General features: G+C 34.4%; 1 protein-coding gene and 1 long non-coding RNA gene across 2 annotated transcripts in view; one reads left to right on the top strand and one right to left on the bottom strand.

Annotated features, from left to right (window-relative positions):
* The window catches only part of Pngl (N-glycanase Pngl), a 53,380-nt gene that overhangs the window by 17,288 nt on the left and 17,523 nt on the right, over positions 1–18,569 (bottom strand). Inside the window, exon 2 of the mRNA XM_033347637.2 lies at positions 15,528–15,763. The gene's annotated coding sequence lies outside the window, so the exon portion shown is untranslated. The remainder of the gene's footprint in view (positions 1–15,527; positions 15,764–18,569) is intronic.
* Positions 4,103–5,692, top strand: LOC117164539 (uncharacterized). The gene is made up of 3 exons (XR_004465686.2): positions 4,103–4,421; positions 5,001–5,079; positions 5,395–5,692. It is a non-coding gene; the product is annotated as an uncharacterized LOC117164539 (long non-coding RNA).

Below are 18,569 nucleotides of genomic sequence, written 5' to 3' on the forward strand. Positions count from 1 at the left end.
TACTTTCGACAAGTATGTATGAAACAAAGGGAATTTTCGAGGAGGTTTCGTGGTTTTAAGTTGTTCAATATACTGTTTAGTGTATTCTTTGGTGTAAGATTTTGTTCTACAGAGTATCGCAGTAATGATGATACAATGGACAAGAGGACGACCCTACGCGAGGAAGCAAGTGAAAAGTGCAGTATAAACAGTTTTTCTTATGGCGCTATATTGCTGAGAAAATCGAGTTTAAACAAATTTGTTTAGTACGTGGTGTAAATATAAAATGTGCAAATAGGTATTAGGAAATTTATATTTTCTTTTTACGAACATATTTATATTTGTAGAAAGAAATTTCATATGTTCTTGCGTTGAATGATTCGTAGTTTAAATAATTCCGTATGTCCAAATATAAAAGTCGTTGACCATTTAGTTCAAATAGATATTTTCTTTTCATAAACGATGTTATAGTTCTAAATGCAAATTTCGCATATTTCTATTTTGAATGATCGCTAGTAGTTTAAGTAGTGTCGTGTATTCGAATATAAAAGTCGCTGATTAATTTCAATTATTAATCGTATACTGTGTACAATATTTCTTAGGTGAAAATTTATGATCTTTTTCTTGATGAATAAATGTATATTTCATACGCATATTATTGAACAATTTCGTAAATTTACACATAAAACTCATTAGGCTAAATATTGACTGTTACATGCAATATTTATCAGTACTTTATCTTCTATTTGTAATTAGAGATAATGGTTACTGACATTTGCAAAAATATTTCTTAGAAACGTAAAATATAAATATCGTATGATTAATGTACCGCGCACTTTCTTTACGTAACCGAGTTGTATAAATTCCACCTTTATTTCGTTCCGTGATTTAAGCATGAAATCGCGTGAATTCGTACGGCAGTTGTTTTCAAGGTAATCCGGCTAGTCGTGCGCGCGCGCGTTTAATCGAGCTTCGAGGAATAAAAAACAGAGGAAAATTTCCCAGTAGAATGTACTTTTATTAAAAACTTCCTCTGAAACGTGTTCTTATGCATTTAATATTTAACAGCAAATCGCCGAGCCGTGGATGACCGGTTCACGAGTCTGGTTTCCTGTTAAAAACTTTCTCATTGCTTTCAGGCAACGTAATCATAATGTACATTCATCGAAAGAACGATAGAACAGCTATCTGGCAGTAATTAAACACAATCATTTATGCTTGTGTAATTTCAATTCCTCTGCACAGTTTTTAAAGAGATAAAAGAAAATGCTGAATAATTTTATTAGTTCCATTAATGTATTCGTCATATTTATTCTGCACGGCGAATTATTTAGTTTATTGTGTATTGAGTTATTTCACTTTTGCTTTCAATGCCTCGGTTAAAATCTCACTTTATGACGATGTTGTATTATAGATTAACAATTACAGTTCGTAGTTAGCAATTTTATTGCAAATTGCACTGAGTGAACAAACTTACAGCTAACTATATATTGAAGCTACGTACACGTGACATACTGTTAGCGAAAAAACAAACAATAGCGATCGTTCCTATAAGTTTTGATATTGAGTTTATGCAATTGCTAACGTCATTGCTAACATGGATAATATCAATCAACTGTTACATTTTATACGGAACCAGAGATGTTCTTATATTTATAAACCGGAGTGTACATAACGCTAGTAGCAACGTATTAAGCCTACAAACTGTACGAATTTGAGCAGGAATCCACGCGTCGTAATATAAAGTGTATAAATGTTCCTTAATTTTTCCGCAACCACCGGGGCTGTGGCTTTTTCACGGTCCGCTAGATGAAGCTGTTAGAAGCACGTCTGTGTGCACCCCGCCAGACTTATACAGTCGATGACAAAACTAAATGGCAGGTAGTGGAAATTGGTACCAATGAAGTTTCATTAAATATATACGTAAATTTGACACAACAATGTAAATATTAATTTCGTATAATACATACAATACATAAAATAAATAAAATTTAAGTACATGACACTTATGCTAGTTTTTTTTAAACTATTCATCGTCAATGATAGTTATATTCTTCTACTACCTGTACACTTATTTTTATCCTCAACTGTATATTCCTGTCCATAAGTCATGGGACACTTGTCTTTAAGCAAAACGATTGTTAAAACTTAAGTACGCTTGACATTATGCAATTTCAATATTTAACGTAAATGCTAATTTTATTTCATAATAGTTACTTTATAATATAAAACCGTATTTTAATTCGATAGAACACGGTAAGGCTTCACAACTACAAAATTTTACACGAACTTCTTGGGTGACAAATAATTTATAGATTTGACGTTCATATGATAAGTGTCCACTGACTCCACTACGATTTTTAATTCGTACAGTAGCAACTCACGTTTGAATGAGTGAGTTAAACAAGCAACAGTTCGTGTAATCGGCTACTGACTAAAGTCTGCTTCAAATATATGGAGCTTGCATAAACAGTAAGTTCTACTGTAACTTACGAATGAACAAAGTGAATCTAGAAAGTCGTACCTACATTCTAACAATTATTTAGTTACAATTGTTTCTAACAATTATTATACTCGAAATAAATCGGTGTACGGTGATTTATGGACAAGAGTGTACATGTGTTTGGCAAAACGTCGCACCCACACGCGAGCGCATTATAATAACCGTGTAGCCACAAAGGCGACAACTTACTCACAGATTAGAAGAAGAAAAGTAGTACTTGAGCGGACTCTTGAGGCGTGCCGGTCTTTACGGTGGCGTGTTTAAGTCGGCCGCACATATTTAAAGAGCGGCCGGTAAACTTCGCGAAAAGGAGAGCCGTGTGAAAGCACGCGAGGCTCTTTTTTTCCTCACTCGTGCTCTCCCCTTTCCCTGGCCACGCCAATTCACGTCCAATTAAACGTAAAAACTATCCGACAGCGTTGAATGCTTCCTAAAAAAGGAACGATCACGCTCCGGATTAAGCCTTCGTCACGAGTGTCGTAAGTATTTTTTGCAAAGACGATTCCCTGATTGCTCAATGAGTCGAGTGTTCCATGCGTTTTATATGGTCGATGTTTCGAATGAAATTTTGGTTTGTTACTGATGACTTGGAATACCTCGATTGGACGTATTTTGTATGTTGATTAAATTACTATTATGTGCATGGTGGATGTTTACGTAAATAGATATTTTTATGTTTATTATTAAAGAATTAAAATTAAATAGGGATCTCTTCCGTTTAATATTACAGTCCTCTTGCACAATTTAACTGTGCGATATTAGTAACGAGATTTTATAGATCAAAAGTTATAAATTACCAATAATTTCTTCTCTTCTCTTCTCTTGTCTTTTATAATCGGTAGAAGATGACAACAAAAGGAGCGAAATTTTACAAGTACCAAATATAAATCTGTCAGCTACAATTAACTATGTCTTGTCAATTCGCTAGCATCTTCGTCACTTTTATCCTTAAAAACAAGTCACTATGTTACTATCTTGAAACCTGGAACCACGTGCAGAAGTTAGGACCAGTAAATCCTATAACCAGAAAGCCTCGCGTTTCTTCCAATCATCATTTACACTCATCTACTAAAAATGTCACCAAAAATTCACCAAATGGCGTTGGACAAAGAATAATAACATAAGAGAGGAAACTTGTTGACAATATGCTGCGTTTTACAACAAAAACACCGCCCAAGAATTTTCAATTTTTCAACATACGAAATACAAAACATGTGGCCAACGGAAGAAATGCAACTTAAGTAGAATTTTGCCTACTAAATATCGCAATGAGTGTTATACTTTAGATATTTTATATATTTTTATTTTTTGTACACATTTTGCATCTATATATCGCGAGTGTTTAAATTTTCTAAATTTTCAATGAAATATCGTGAACCAATATACAAATAAATAACCTGACATACATGTGAAAAAGAAAGACACAAAAAAGAAATAGAATTTCACAACAAAGTCAGTCGTGACCGACAAGAACTTGACGATTGAAAAACGAGGTCAGAAAGATATCCAGCAAAATAATCCATCGCGATACAAATTCCCGTTAGCAGATAACGGAACATACTCTTGACCCGATCAGTGTCGTCTCAACGAATGGGAAACTGGTTATTTAATCATCGTTCTCTAGTCGTAATCTCTCAGAGTGATTGTAGCTTTTGTACGGTTTACACCGCTCGTGAACGCTATACTACGTGTTGTTACGCTTTGTTTTATTTCAATTCACAATGCTGAAAAGTTATGGAGGTGTGATCCTATAGTCTCGCGGGTGTCATAGCGAAGCGTTGTTGTGTTTGTCATCGACGTGTTAGGGAGAAAAACGCTTCCTGGTAATAAATCGTCGAATAATTGTTCAGCAACGCGGTTTTGTACACCAACTGGATTTCATCAATAGCGGTGGTCTAGTCGTCGGTCTGGTTTTTCACGCTATAAGCTATTTCATAAGGTACAGATCTTGAATCTTAAATTTTTCATTTAAAAAGTATGATTTTCCATTGAGTTGATTGGAAAATTCGTGTCGTTTAGTTTATTCGGCATAAATTTATATATTTTCCAAAAATATAATTTCAGGCGAAGGGAAAAATTACGTTCTTTAAAGAAAAAGCTCTGATTCTACGGAAATAGGCTGTTTTTCATTTCTTCTTAAATTTCGCTACGAATTTTCCGAACGATCTAATGTTCGTTGCTTGGTTTTTTAAAGATGGAGAAACATTGAGTATTATTAGATTATAGATTTTTATGCGCCTATGAAAAATTTAAAAATAATAGATGCATAGAATGTACACAATATATAGAAATAGATACAATTTCCGAAGTAATTGTATTGTATCTTTCACTAACACATACATGCATTTCGGAGAATGTAAAAATGAACGTCTCACGTTAATCTGTCGGAAATAATCCATCATTATAGACAGTTAGGTAACTAACAATGGTTAAATAAGAATAATTATGAATGCTTACGATCACTGATGTTTCTCATAGATATGTTCCCATTCTATGTAACGTTCTGTTAATGTTGCAGTACAGGCTGTTTCAGAAGAGGTGAACATAAAATTTGAAGCTGAGTTCAGTATACAGAAATTGGACAGACACGTTTCGAGGTAAGTTTGTGATCTGTGAAAACACTTTGAAACTTTCACTTTTATTTTTACCTTTGGAATTTGGTTAATCACGAATCGAAAATAAATGAAATTAATTTTTGCACTAGAAGTGGTCGTCCATTTGTATATTAAAAAGAATCAAGCACTGTTCATTTCATACTAAAAGAAGATTCCTGATTGAGATGTTAAAGCAACGTTTAAACTCCTCCTTATTATACAAGGTTTTCCATAAATAAAAACACTAAGGAAATAATATTGTAGCGTTTTCATCCTATTTTTTTTTCTTCTTTCATGTTAATTTACTTCCACTTCAAGATCCGAGAAGATACCACAAGAAAGATGTTGCGATTCTCTCTTTTTTCCCTTGCTATCTTCCTGCTCGTTGCACTGATGCATCTCTCTCAGGGAGAGACGACAACAGAGCTGCCCTTCCTCTTGCAGAGAATCAAGAAAAACACCGAAATGCAAATGAAAAACCAGATCGATACAAGGAATTCGGACTCCGAAACCATGTTTGATGCACCCACAGGCGCGACTACAGAGATCAGGACTACAACTATAGACCCAGGACAGTTAAATGTTCTGCAAAGCATCATTGAAGTACCCATGAGATGTCCATCCGGTTCTGATTTCATACGTGGAAGCTGTCGCACAAGAATTAACTGAAATGAAATATGTGAAATCGAGATTTGGAAACGTCCTATATATCATACAATATATAGGGTCGAGATTTTGGAGCGCCCTATACATCGTGTTAATATAATTGTACGAATATTCTACTAATTCTGTTCTTTTGTCTCAATTAAAATAAAATGTGTGAGATCGATGAAAGTCGATATACATACTTCCATCTTCATTTTGAAACAACTTGTACGTACAAATGATCGAGCACAGCATCACGTTCGATTATCTCAAGGGAGATTGAAGAGGAGATCGGATACTAAATGCGACATAATTATCGAACACTTGTCTCGCGCGAGTTTTATGAAACTTAACAAGAATGTGCGACGAATGAAACGCGAAGGGACAAGACGGAAATATCGGATGGTAGATTCCACGAAAGTAAGTTTACGAGAACCGATGAATCTTGCGTGAAATGAAATGTGAAAAACTTATCGAATAAAGGTTCCGTGTAATTTTACGAGGACCAAGGAATCTTCCGCCAAATGAAATGTGAAATGATCTCTGAATGAAACCGTTCTACTCGAATAAGGCTTGATCTACGGAACTTCAAACGATCCGGACCGAACGTTTGCGATCGAATAAAATTCAAGACGAAAAGTTGACTTGATCACGATTTTTTCTATCATTGAATTTCGAATTTGATTTATAAAATCACATTCGTTATGCAATTGATTTTTATAAAATACACTAAACATAATAATTCCCGAAATTTATTATTCAATAAATTACCAAGCACGGAAGCTCAATTACACTAAAATACCTGTAAACACGTGTAGATCCATAATTTCATAATTCTGTGTCTAAGGATATACCACTTAATCAATCCATTACCGGTTGCACTCAGGTAAACAAATTCAATTTCATAGGGTCTCATGTTAGTCACCAAGCGTGGAGCGTGATATCTGATCGCGATAAGGATCAAGGTTTCTTGGCAAACGCTTTCAAAGCACGAAAGAAACTGGCCGAAATTCCCGCGTTTCACTAACAGCGCCCCACGCGCGACACTTATCGTAATTACTCATTAACTGCTCCCGTTCCCAGTTGATTATCAATTACGATCGTTGTAGGCTGATTCATGCTTGTTTCGCGTGACACACGTACTAAAACCAGTTACAAGCTGTGAATTAAAACTCTCTGCGTAAATGTCCGCTAACGAATATAGATACACAGCGTACTCGAACACAGACAGTTATATACAGTGGTTGTAGAAAACATTTGAAATATTTTGAAATTTTCCTGGTTTCTACGCAAAGTTTTGGGAAAAAGTTCTATGTATGTGAAGAGAAAGGCAAACTTTAGCCCGCGGTCTGTTACGAGAACGGGCTTAGTAGCGCGAAAATTTTCAGGAGTAGAAGGATATAGCGTCGATCAATTAACAACACAAGGGGTGCGTCATTGTAATGATTTTATTACCGCTGCACCAGTGTATATTTCCCGCAGACCATAAAAATATTTAAACAATATTTAAATTATCTATTAAATTAATAAATCACAATATTCAACGGGACCATACTTCAAGATTACTTTTTCATTGAACATATGAATGTTTTTTGATTTCTCTATTATTCATGAAAGGTGAGCACAAGTGCTGGGATACTTTTGTGAATCACTGTATACGTGAACACATTTACAATATGCTAGTGTACAGTAAGTTAAATGGTAAATGAGAAGAAAGCCGAATTTGCATGATCGCTAATTGTGAATGTGGAAGCTTTGGCGACGAGTTCACCGTGCCCCTTCAACCTTTCTCTTACCGCTTGTGTTCGCGTATTCCAGTCAGCCAGATTTTGTACTCATTGTCAGAAGTAAAGACCCCTCGACACTTGTTGCTCGCCATCGACATTTGTCTGCGCGCCCCACCGTTATATACGCGTGTGCATTTCGCTTTCGTGGTTGCATTCTTTGTCAAGTTACACGTGTAGACACAAACTACGTTCGTACACATGCACACATAGAAGGGGAGATGTATACATCGTTACAACGACTTCATAATGCCTGCGACCGGTATTGCGTTTCCCCTTACTTTCTCCGTGCTCACAACGAATGCAAGGTTATGTATCCATTGCTGTCGGCCATATTGTATACGGGGTGTCTAATTGAAACGCTGATGATCCCTCGTGTAAAAAAGAAAGAGATGCACGTGAAATGGGTTTTGTTCTCCTCTGCGTTTTGTTTTTGGAAAAATACGGCCGAGCGTTTCTTGTTGATTTTTATTCCGTTATAATGGAATTCTTCTTTTTTTCTGTTTGACAATAATGGTTCAGAGTTGGGAATTTCTGTGGGGCTTTGATTGACCGTAAATCGGAGGTAAATTAGGTTTGGTTTGAATTAAAAAGAAAATAAAAAAATCGGGAGGAATCCACACGCGACATTTTATGTATATTTTAAATCGGCCTGATTCAATATGCGACATTTTATGCATATCTTACATTGATCTGAGCGGGATGGCGCTTGGATTCAAAGTTAACCTAATTTAGGATAGGTCTGGTAGGGGAGTTAAGTATAGATTAACGTGAATTAGCTTTGGATTAGACATACATGAATTACAACCAGCTTAGCGCGAAACCAATGAATTGAGTTCGTATTATTCGTAATCGAAGTTCTTACTAAATTAACCTATTGCAATTTAAAAATATAATTTCTACGAAATGTATTCCAATTTAAAAATATAATTTGCATTAAATATATATTTGTATCACAGAATCTCGATTAATAAGCTTTATCAAAATCGAAACACGCGTGCAGCGATAGTCGATATTTTTTACCGGATTACAATCAGGAAATTAATTCGTATTTATTTTAAAATAAATGAATTGAATAAAAAAATGTTATTTTTGATTTATTGCATTCGATTCCAATGTTTCAGAAAGATAACGTTCCGCGCGCGAAGGTATATTTAACGAGGCGGCAAACGCACCAGAGATGTACAATATTTGATTCTGTATAAACGCGTTATTTTCCAATCTAGCAACACGCGATATTTAACTCTTAACTAATCATTGGCCCATTGGGGATTATAACAATTTAGGGTTACATTACTTAATTTTGGTGCAAGTTGATTATATTGGTACAATGTAAAACCAATATGGCAATGTATGTGGAAGTAACAAGATATTTACTGTAAGATTGGAATTTTTTAGAATCTTAAATATTTGGAGATTGGTATTTTTACAATATCAAATATTTAAATATCAAATTTTTTTTATTTTCTTGCGGGTGTCAATCTTTTTGTTGGCTGATAACTTTTAAAAATAAATTTTACTCGCCGATGTTCGCACTAACTTCACACGTACTTGAACCCATCGCTAGTTTTCATTAAAACCTTTCATAAATTCCGATCAGACCATTCGGGCAATTCCTGTAAAATTCCCGTGATAAATGTAATTCCATACATACAATTTAAACGGAGCGTCGAATGAATTTCAATCGAATTCACTTAAACGTATACAACGTCTGGCCGAAATTTTCTTTCGGCCACCCATAATTTTTCGAGGTTATTCGAATAATGTTTGAAATCGCGAATACGAGACACCGACCAGGCAGGGAAAATAGAGAAAGGACGAAAAAAAAAAAATAAAACCAACCCTACGGTCGATGATTTCACCATGTACACGGCGGGTCACGGTTTGAAAGCGAGCCAAAAAATTTGCTCTGGCCAGCGTGGAAAAACACATAAAAATTCCGACAACGACGTAACTTCATTTGCATCACTAATGCATCGCCGTTGTCGAAACAAATTTCCTCGTTTTTCCCGTCTCTTTGTTCTGTCTTCTCCTCTCACATATATACAGTCACCGACCAGAAATAAAAAAAAAGAGGAAAAAAAAACAAGGAAATATATTTAAAAAGCCACGCACAATTAGATTCAACGGATCTGAATAGCCGTTTTTGTACTTCGTTTGAAAATATACATATATATAAGGTTTTGCAAAAAGTTATTGCGTTTTTAAGTTATGTGTGATCAATTTATGATACACAATAATTTCCATTGCATTCAACGAGATTTTCTTGAGATTTATTTATCTAATTCTGTGAAGTTCCATCATATTACTTGATCGATTGACTTTGTACGTTTATTTTATTTCTTATTTTATACTATTTTATTTATTATTATTTATATTGTTCTACCTTTTATTTTATGGTTCAGTTAGTTATAGTTTTTTCATTCATGGATGCATTTTGAATGGGCTATTAACAGTGCAAGAGAGAAAAAAATGTTACATGGATTTTATGTAATTTGCAATATTTCAAATAACTTAACTTTCGTATGTATTGATTTATTACCCTTTTAATTGACTTTTATGGTTCTATATTAAACTGCAGATTGAGAAAAATATTTTTTGTTCTGAATAGAGCGATGCAGTGTATAACATGTAATAAACAGCATTGCACAATTCACAAGAAGATGAATTTGTTTTTCTTGGAAACATCTAGTGGTGCATTACATAGTAACCTTCACATCTATGTCTTATGCTAATTTGTTAAAATTACCTACTACTTCATCATGTCTTGTCAGGTATAATTACTTTTATGGAAATCGTTTTTAATTGATAAGCATAGATTTTTTAGGAACACCCGCTTTCCTTTCCAACATTTATTTATTATTTCTTTCATACAAGAACACGTGATAAAACGTTACGAAGTCAAAATAAAACGAATTTTCATTCGTACGCATGCCATATTTAATATATTTATTCCGCGTATAAAAATATATTGAAAACGTAAATTAACATTTTTTCGCCCCAAGTCACGTTATGGAAAAAATCGGATTTGAAAAGTTGAGTAAGCCTGCAATTCTTGACTAAACCTATTCAAACTCTATTTTCTCGAAAACAAGGGCTTCAAAGAAAAAAAATTGTGTGCTACATTTTCAATTTATTTTTGCATGTAGAGTAACTCGTTATCAATTGTGGGGTAGTTTCCAAGTTTACGTATACTCGAAGGATATTATCAAACTTGTAATTGCTACGTGATTCTTATTTAATATTAATAATCTGTAATCTATGATTTTCCAAATTTAATAACAATTCAATTATATAAAAAAATCTCTAATATAAATATAAATATAATATAATAGATGTATAATATATTTAATATATATATGTGTAGTTCTATGTGTAATATACACATATATAATATATATGTGTACTTCTATCTTAAGAAGCTTTGTCCAAAATTATACGAACATCTTAATATATAAAACCTATTTCGTTTGGAAACGTCTCAACATGATGACCCTGATTCGCTGCTAAAAAAGGATTTCTATTTCGAGAAACTGTGACGGGTTCCCAAAGACATCCTTCTAATTACACGATGTCGTTGTTGTCGATATGTGGTGATATATTGTCCGTAAGATATACGGAGAAGGAGAAAATGTAGGTCCATTTCGTGGCTGCGAGCTACAGAAACAGATGACAGGATATTGCCTTCACGACCGATAATCCATTGTCGTTACTTCGTTACGGCGCGCATTATTGTCGTACGAGGTAAGAATCACCCTTGGTACTTTTACATTTTTACGAGTCGACCCCTTTTTATCGGATCTTCTATGATTTTTTATTCGTTCGTGAGAAGACAAATTTACCTGCTGCCTCAGCAAAATTTTCTACCTTACTCGCGCCTTTATTCTCACTTCTTTCTATATATATATGTATACTTTCATCATTATTATTATAATATCATGAAAAATAGATTTTCATTCTTCAATGATAAATTGATTCAGTATTATCATTAATTTTGTTGCTTAAATATTCCAATCTATTTTTATTGGCATTAGGGATCAATATTGTTTTAAGGTTAAATTTTATTTGCAATTCCTCTTCAGTCAAATTTCATTATCGAATCTTATTTTCGAACATAGAAACCATAAAAGAAAATTCTGCGGATTTGCTTAATATTTTTTTGGTGCAACTATGCAATTTTTCAAAAATGAAGTCAGATAGGTAAGAAAATAACGTGTATTTATTTAAATCTTCTTATAAGTCAGAGTTAAAAGAAGAAAAATGTTGGAGTTCTATATTCATGCAGAATGATACGAAATATAAATGATGACTTCTCCGTCATATTTGTCTTTAGACTACTACAGCCGTAACTTTTTCCTGCTTCGTTAAACGAACATATGAAACTCAAAACATACCGTCTCTTTCGTTAATATTTCTCTTTTCGATATTAAAAACCAGCGAAACATTTTCATCGTGATCAATCAATTTTCCCAAATACATCCAATTCCATCGAACGATCCGCCCTTTCCACACGCCAGTTTAAATATTTCCTCTTTTCACTGTATCCTTGTGGACGATTCTCCCCTCTACAAAACACCATCGATTTTGAAAGTTGATTCAGTTTCCGCTTATACACACATGCCGCTGTATATACAACATACCTACAGGGCGTTTCAAAGTGGTTCGGTACATATTTGGATATATCTTCTTTGTGTAAAGTGTTGTTTTAACTCGACGACACAAAGGGACTGTCATAATATCAACACTAGAATTGCTGACTAACGAAAGCATAAAATTTCCATCGAGGAAATCAAAATCAAATGGATGGACAAATATACGAAACGAAAAATATTGTTTTTTCGTCTATAAAAAAATCTAGCTCTAAAAGCTTTCATATTAAAAGCTCAAGTCAAACTTTGTCCAATTGCGTGAAACATGGTGTAGAAAGTTAACAATTATGCTATCGTTACACTGAAAAATCTTACGTAACATTCTCGTCAACATTAACGATCTGCTTCAAGCTTCCGTAACCTCTACATTAAAAGTCTAAACCAAAATCTGTTTAAATATATGAAATATCCTGTAGAAAACTACCTTAATTAACTTACTTGAGGGTTTTAGATTAAAAAACCTTATATAATATTCTCTTTATTTCAAGCTCTTGCAACTAAAAAGTGAGCAACCTATCATAACCTAACTAACCTAACATAACCTAACTAACCTATCATAACCTAACTAACCTGCCATAACCTAACTAACCTGAATAACCAAAATGACGTACAATACCAAAACATTACAATACTATGATTGTCATTTTGATCAAAAAATGCTTTTGTTTCGCAAACGTGTCATAAAACCGTGCAACTTGGGTAAACGAGAGTCGCGACTCGAACCGATCTCCATCGCCATGCATTCGAATGTCTATGCACCCGGCTGCAACTGATTGCTCGCTCGTTCCATCGCGGTCCTTCCTACCTGCTCCTACTACCGAAACGTTATAGGGGCGCTGGATATTGAATTCGCTGCGAAACTTATGTTTGTTTTATTCATGCCAGAGCACCAGGGCCCGGTCGAAGCCGACGGGACACCAATGATTATGGGTTATCGATGCTGTTCGACGTCGCGACCGCTTATGGCTATGCAAAAACGCCGTGATATTGGCCCAGAGGAAAAATCCGGTGTTTGACGAGACGTAGGTGGGAGGGACGAATTCGTTTTCGTGTCACGCCGTCTATCCCATCCTTTTCAGCCCCCTCTCAACTGTGCTCGATGTATTTAGTCGGTTGGTCGAACCGAATGGAGTAATTTTTTGTTCTTCCGTTTTTTTCTTTCCCTGCTTACTTTTCTATTACCCCCTCTGTACTTTTTCGATGACGTTGACGTACTATGTACAGGATGCTTCAATTTAGCATGTCGCTATTGAAGATAAGATAAATGGTAAAAAAAAGAGAACTAAGACAGGTTTCTATTATAGTTACGTTCTTACAGGACTTTTGTACCTTTCGGTCGACGTTGACGCGGTGTATACAGGGTGTTTCAGTTAAACTTAACCACCAACCTATTTCTACCACTATAAGGAGCAACAAAATGGCTAAAAGGAATTTATACTTCTTTCTTACTTTCCCTGTATCTTTAACGTTGGTGTTGTATATATAGGGTGTTACAGTTGGATTTATCATCTTCCTATTGAATATAGGGAAAAGCGGCTGGTATAAGTTCGTATCTAAGTTACTGTTTACTTTATTCTATTATATATCGAGACATCAATAAATCCAAGATTGCACGAAAAATACCCTACATACTAATAAGAACACCATGTAAATACATGCGTTATTGTACATCATTGTACAGACTTTATTTTTGAATAGAAATGGTCTTTTTACAATCTGTGAAAGAACAAAGATTTTTATAGTCGGCGATACGTTTCTTAACGTATATTTTAGTAGTTATTGGAGCCGATAAAGACTTGGAATTTATTAGTCAGGTGTTTTCAAAGAGCCTTTCAGAGTAAGATATAAGATGAACGTGTTTAATTATACGAGAGAGGGAGAAAGAGAGAGAGAAAGAGAGAGAGAAAGAGAGAGAGAGTAAACATCGATTTCTAATAAAGTCAGAAGACACAAGTCGTGCATTTTAGTCGGCACCTTCTCCGTCACGATCGGATATTAGTAATTGGAATTACGAGCTTCCGTCGTAAACCACCGCTACCTCCAAACAATCGACTTCCATGTATAGCAACGTAAACTGCATACTGATTTAAGATGCTAAGACCTTAGAATTCTAGCAAAGTTCGACACGCCAGATGAGAAACATTCGATCGAACACAAAACGAATAAACAAATCAATCCATTGCTCTATCCTTGATCCAACTGTATAAATATTATTCCTAACAATATTAACCTTCTAAAACGCAATATAGCTTGAAAATTGCAGCAAGAAGCATTAATGAATCGATAGCCATAGGTTTTACATAAATCGTTTTTCATTGTTATTATGATTGTATTGCTATGATTGCTGTTATGAGTAGTAAGAAAGAAAAATCAAGTACATCACAAAATTATATAGAATTCGTTCCAAACTCAAAGAATAGACGTGGCCCTGACGTCACAGAATCACGTAAAATCTAATTTAACTAAAAGACGCGAATTTCTACTACGAAATCTACTTGGTTTATTAAAGTTATCGAAGCAATAAAATTTATTCCTTTACGTATAAATATTAATCGCGATGAATATTTATGAAATAAGATAAATTAAAAAATCTGGATCCGTAAGAAATGATCAAATATGTAAATTAATTTAGGATCTTGAGATTCATCCACTTCTAAAAACTACAACTATTTTCTTCCTCATATGGTAGTTTTAATTACTTGACGTCATTTCTCGTGATTTAATTTATTTCATGTGAGATTCACAGACAAAATCTGAATTTTGTTTGAAAAGGCACCGAGTTAATGTACACATAATGTCATATTATCAACCTTTTCACACTCGATATGGTATATACAACTTTATCCTTCGACTAATTATTAATCAACTAAGTGAAAACGCTGGGAAAAATCTGTCTCTATCATCTAGTAATAACTGATAAAATAAAACGTTCGTCACGGTTCAAAGAAGATTTAGTTTTGAAGGAGTTCAATAATTCTCAACAATTCATAACTGTTCACATCTTAACGTTTCAACAAAACCTATAAAAGCTATAAAAAATCAAGTACTAGTTTCCAAATTCAACATATAGTTCACAATTAAAAATAAACATCCAGTTACAGAAAATTGATCTTGCTAGCAAACACATAAAATTAATAGATACACGCTGATAGCCAAAATTTTAGGTTGATTTAATATGTTATAAGACACAGTGCGTATAATATAAAATCCACTAGATAAAGAAAAACTCGATTTTTCTCAAATAAGTATAAGGTAATCCTAATAATTGTGGCTAGTAGCGTAGAAGAGCAAAATAGAATAAATTTTCTTAATAGAGAATCTTAGTGAGCGAAGCGATATTTCAAGGACACGATCAACTTAGAATTCTCCATACCTCTGGTTCCACACGTTGCACGCGGAATTGGAGGAAAACGACGAGGCCTGGAAAGCGGCGTTTCGGGCAATGCCGCTTTGAAAATCGATAAGCGACTCCGCGTAGTCGACCAGTCAGGAGCTTTTCGGTGTATCCGCGTCGGAGATCCTGCCCTGGTCACGTGGCGCTGCTTACGTCCACGGAAACACCAGCCATCAGCTTAAAACTGCACACAATGTCTTCTTATAGACGGAGCTCTGCAAAAGATCACGGACATAAATTGGTCGACCAGGGTCGAGTTAAACTTACATAGATTAGGTCACATATGTGTTTTATTTTCTCTTCGTCACATACAGTAGCAGCTACCAAAGATATTTATACATATCCCTATTTTCCAGTGAACCGTTCTTTCTATCCCACCATTTCGGTTTCATGGTACTAAAAATTTCGTTACTCGTGTGAAAATACTACCAAATGATATTAAATTTAGGCTTTTGAGACTTCGACAAATTTATTGATGTAGAGTCGCGAAAACTTTGCCAAGTTCACATTCGGAAATATTTTATGAAGATTCTTCGAGAGTACGGTAGACATACGATGGTTACAAGAATTACGTCTCTTTTCACAAAAAGCATTAGCAAAAATGTGTTTCTATTAGCAATAATTGATAGAATAAAAATTTCCCAGCGCATCAGGCTTCTTAAATTTTTCTATTCATACGAAATCTATACGAAGCAAGCGCTAGACTCGACATAAAATTCATGATTAAGAAGAAAAATCCAACGTAGCAAGCATATCATAAACGATTTCATTTTCCAATGAAGCGTATTCTTATAGATTCGCACGTTTCATTTTTATAATATCGAATTTTTGTAGCCATATGAAAGTACTACTAAATGATACGAAATACAGATAGACCTTATTAGTTTGTATATAAATGATATAACAAATACAACGCTGTTCGAGTACCTTGTGTAGTTACTGTGCATCCCCTTCGTTACTATGCATACTTTGATTAATACTACTGAAAATTTCAAAACTCGGCCGATATAATCATAACACAGTTGGGTCTCGTTATAAAATTTTTAATAAAATTTCCAAATATTTCGTATAACGAGTTCTCTACAACTATTCAAATACTTTCACTGACAAGAGTGTCAAGTACGATCATGGGCATTGGTGATGTAAGTGTGACAGTATCTATCAAGCGTGTTTTCTTCTGTGACTTGGTTACGCGGCGCATTGCAGTGATAGATCGGATTAAAACGTCCGATTAAAGGGGCCGTAAGTAATTGCATCCAGCAGATGACGAGGGATGATTGATCGAATTAATCAAGCTGGCTACTCGAACATCGCTAAAAAGCAACAGCCAAGTTCACGATAAATGGAACATGGCCAATTCGAACGCGAACGAAACAACCGAATCGGCTGCCTAACTTATTCAACTTCAAAGTGAAAGCAATCAGTTCTACTATTTGCCTGGTTAAATTCGACAGCGTCGCTACTAGCCATTCTAAATTTATCGACTGCCATTGCGAGGGGGTAGACAGAGACTCTGGGAAGGGTTCTAAAAATCGTAAATAGGTCACCGGTGTCAAACAATCTAATCCTACTATTTACCTAACCAATTTTACCGATTTCGTTTTAGCTGCATCACATATACTAAAATAGAGTCGAAGGGTGATAATATGGGAAACATCGGATCCAATGATTCTAATTAAATCGAAGATACAATACAATTTATTTAGTGTATATCTGAACTTTATTATCTAAATTTACTGTCTAAATGAATTTCAAGGCAACTTTTAAACTTGTTAATTCTGTGTAGCAGAATAGAAAGTTGTTAGTTAAATAGCATAGAAATCTGTCTAAATGAATTTTAAGGCAACTTTTAAGCTTGTTAATTCTGTGTAGAAGAATAGAAAGTTGTTAGTCAAATAGCATAAAAATCTCAAAAATGTTATCGGTGATAATAAATTCTTTTGTATATCTGACGTATTGTCACTTGTCATTGTATTTGACTCAATGTATTGACCTGATAGTGTCAAGTTTGATAATAGAATAAATAAAGTTCTACAAGTGAATTTTGCATATGACAAACCAGTCTAAGGGCTGTTTATACAACACAAGCCTGTAACCTACAACTAATTATATATCAATTCACTAATGTTAATAATAAGTAAATTACTATGCACGAGAACCAAGGTAATTATAATTAAATCTCCAATTGTATGTACATGTAATCAGTATACAATGAAGTTTAAGTTAATTTGTGGGAAAATGTGCTGATTTTCAGTAATGTAGTGAAAAATCGGCAACCAAATTCTGAAACCTCTGATAACGTTCAAAAGCTTACGTTATTATGTTAATGATTATAATTAAATTTCCAAATGGATGTATCGGAGGAACTCGAAATGAGATTCATAGTAACAATTCGTAGAAGAATGTTGCCAATTCTAATTAGGTGGGCGAAAAATCGCTTCGCAAATCTCATAAAACCTGCGATAATATTAGAAACCCTGAGACAGATGATCATAATGAAATTCAAGATCCAATAAAACTCACTGAATTAATTTAAAGAGTAGATTTAAAGTAATTCCTGAAAAAAAACCAAGCAATTACAAGGGTAAAAGTGGCTAACCATGAAACCCACAATAATACTCAAATCCCTGTACCACATTATGATAATTAACTCCAACATTCAATTAAACAACCAAATGTTAACAATCCATTAAACCAATCCAGGATCCAATCTTCACGACGATCCCTTAAAACGAAACCACAAATTCCTACTAGAAGGATAAAAATTACCAGATTCTATAAAAACTCCGATAGTGCTCTAAAGCCTACGGCAAGCTGGCTCGATTAAACCGAAAACTCGATCAATCCAAACCAAGATTCAGCTTCCACAATAATTAAAAAAAAACTCAACGATTACAACGAAGAAGACCGCTAACCATAAAACTCGCAACACCAAGCGTCTTAAACCAAGAGAGCATAATTAACTGCAATATCCAATCAAACGCTTCGAAAGCAATTTGAAAGCCTTCAGAATAATTCCTG

The sequence above is a fragment of the Bombus vancouverensis genome, chromosome 13, assembly GCF_051014615.1.
Source record: "Bombus vancouverensis nearcticus chromosome 13, iyBomVanc1_principal, whole genome shotgun sequence".
Taxonomy (NCBI): Eukaryota; Metazoa; Arthropoda; class Insecta; order Hymenoptera; family Apidae; genus Bombus; species Bombus vancouverensis.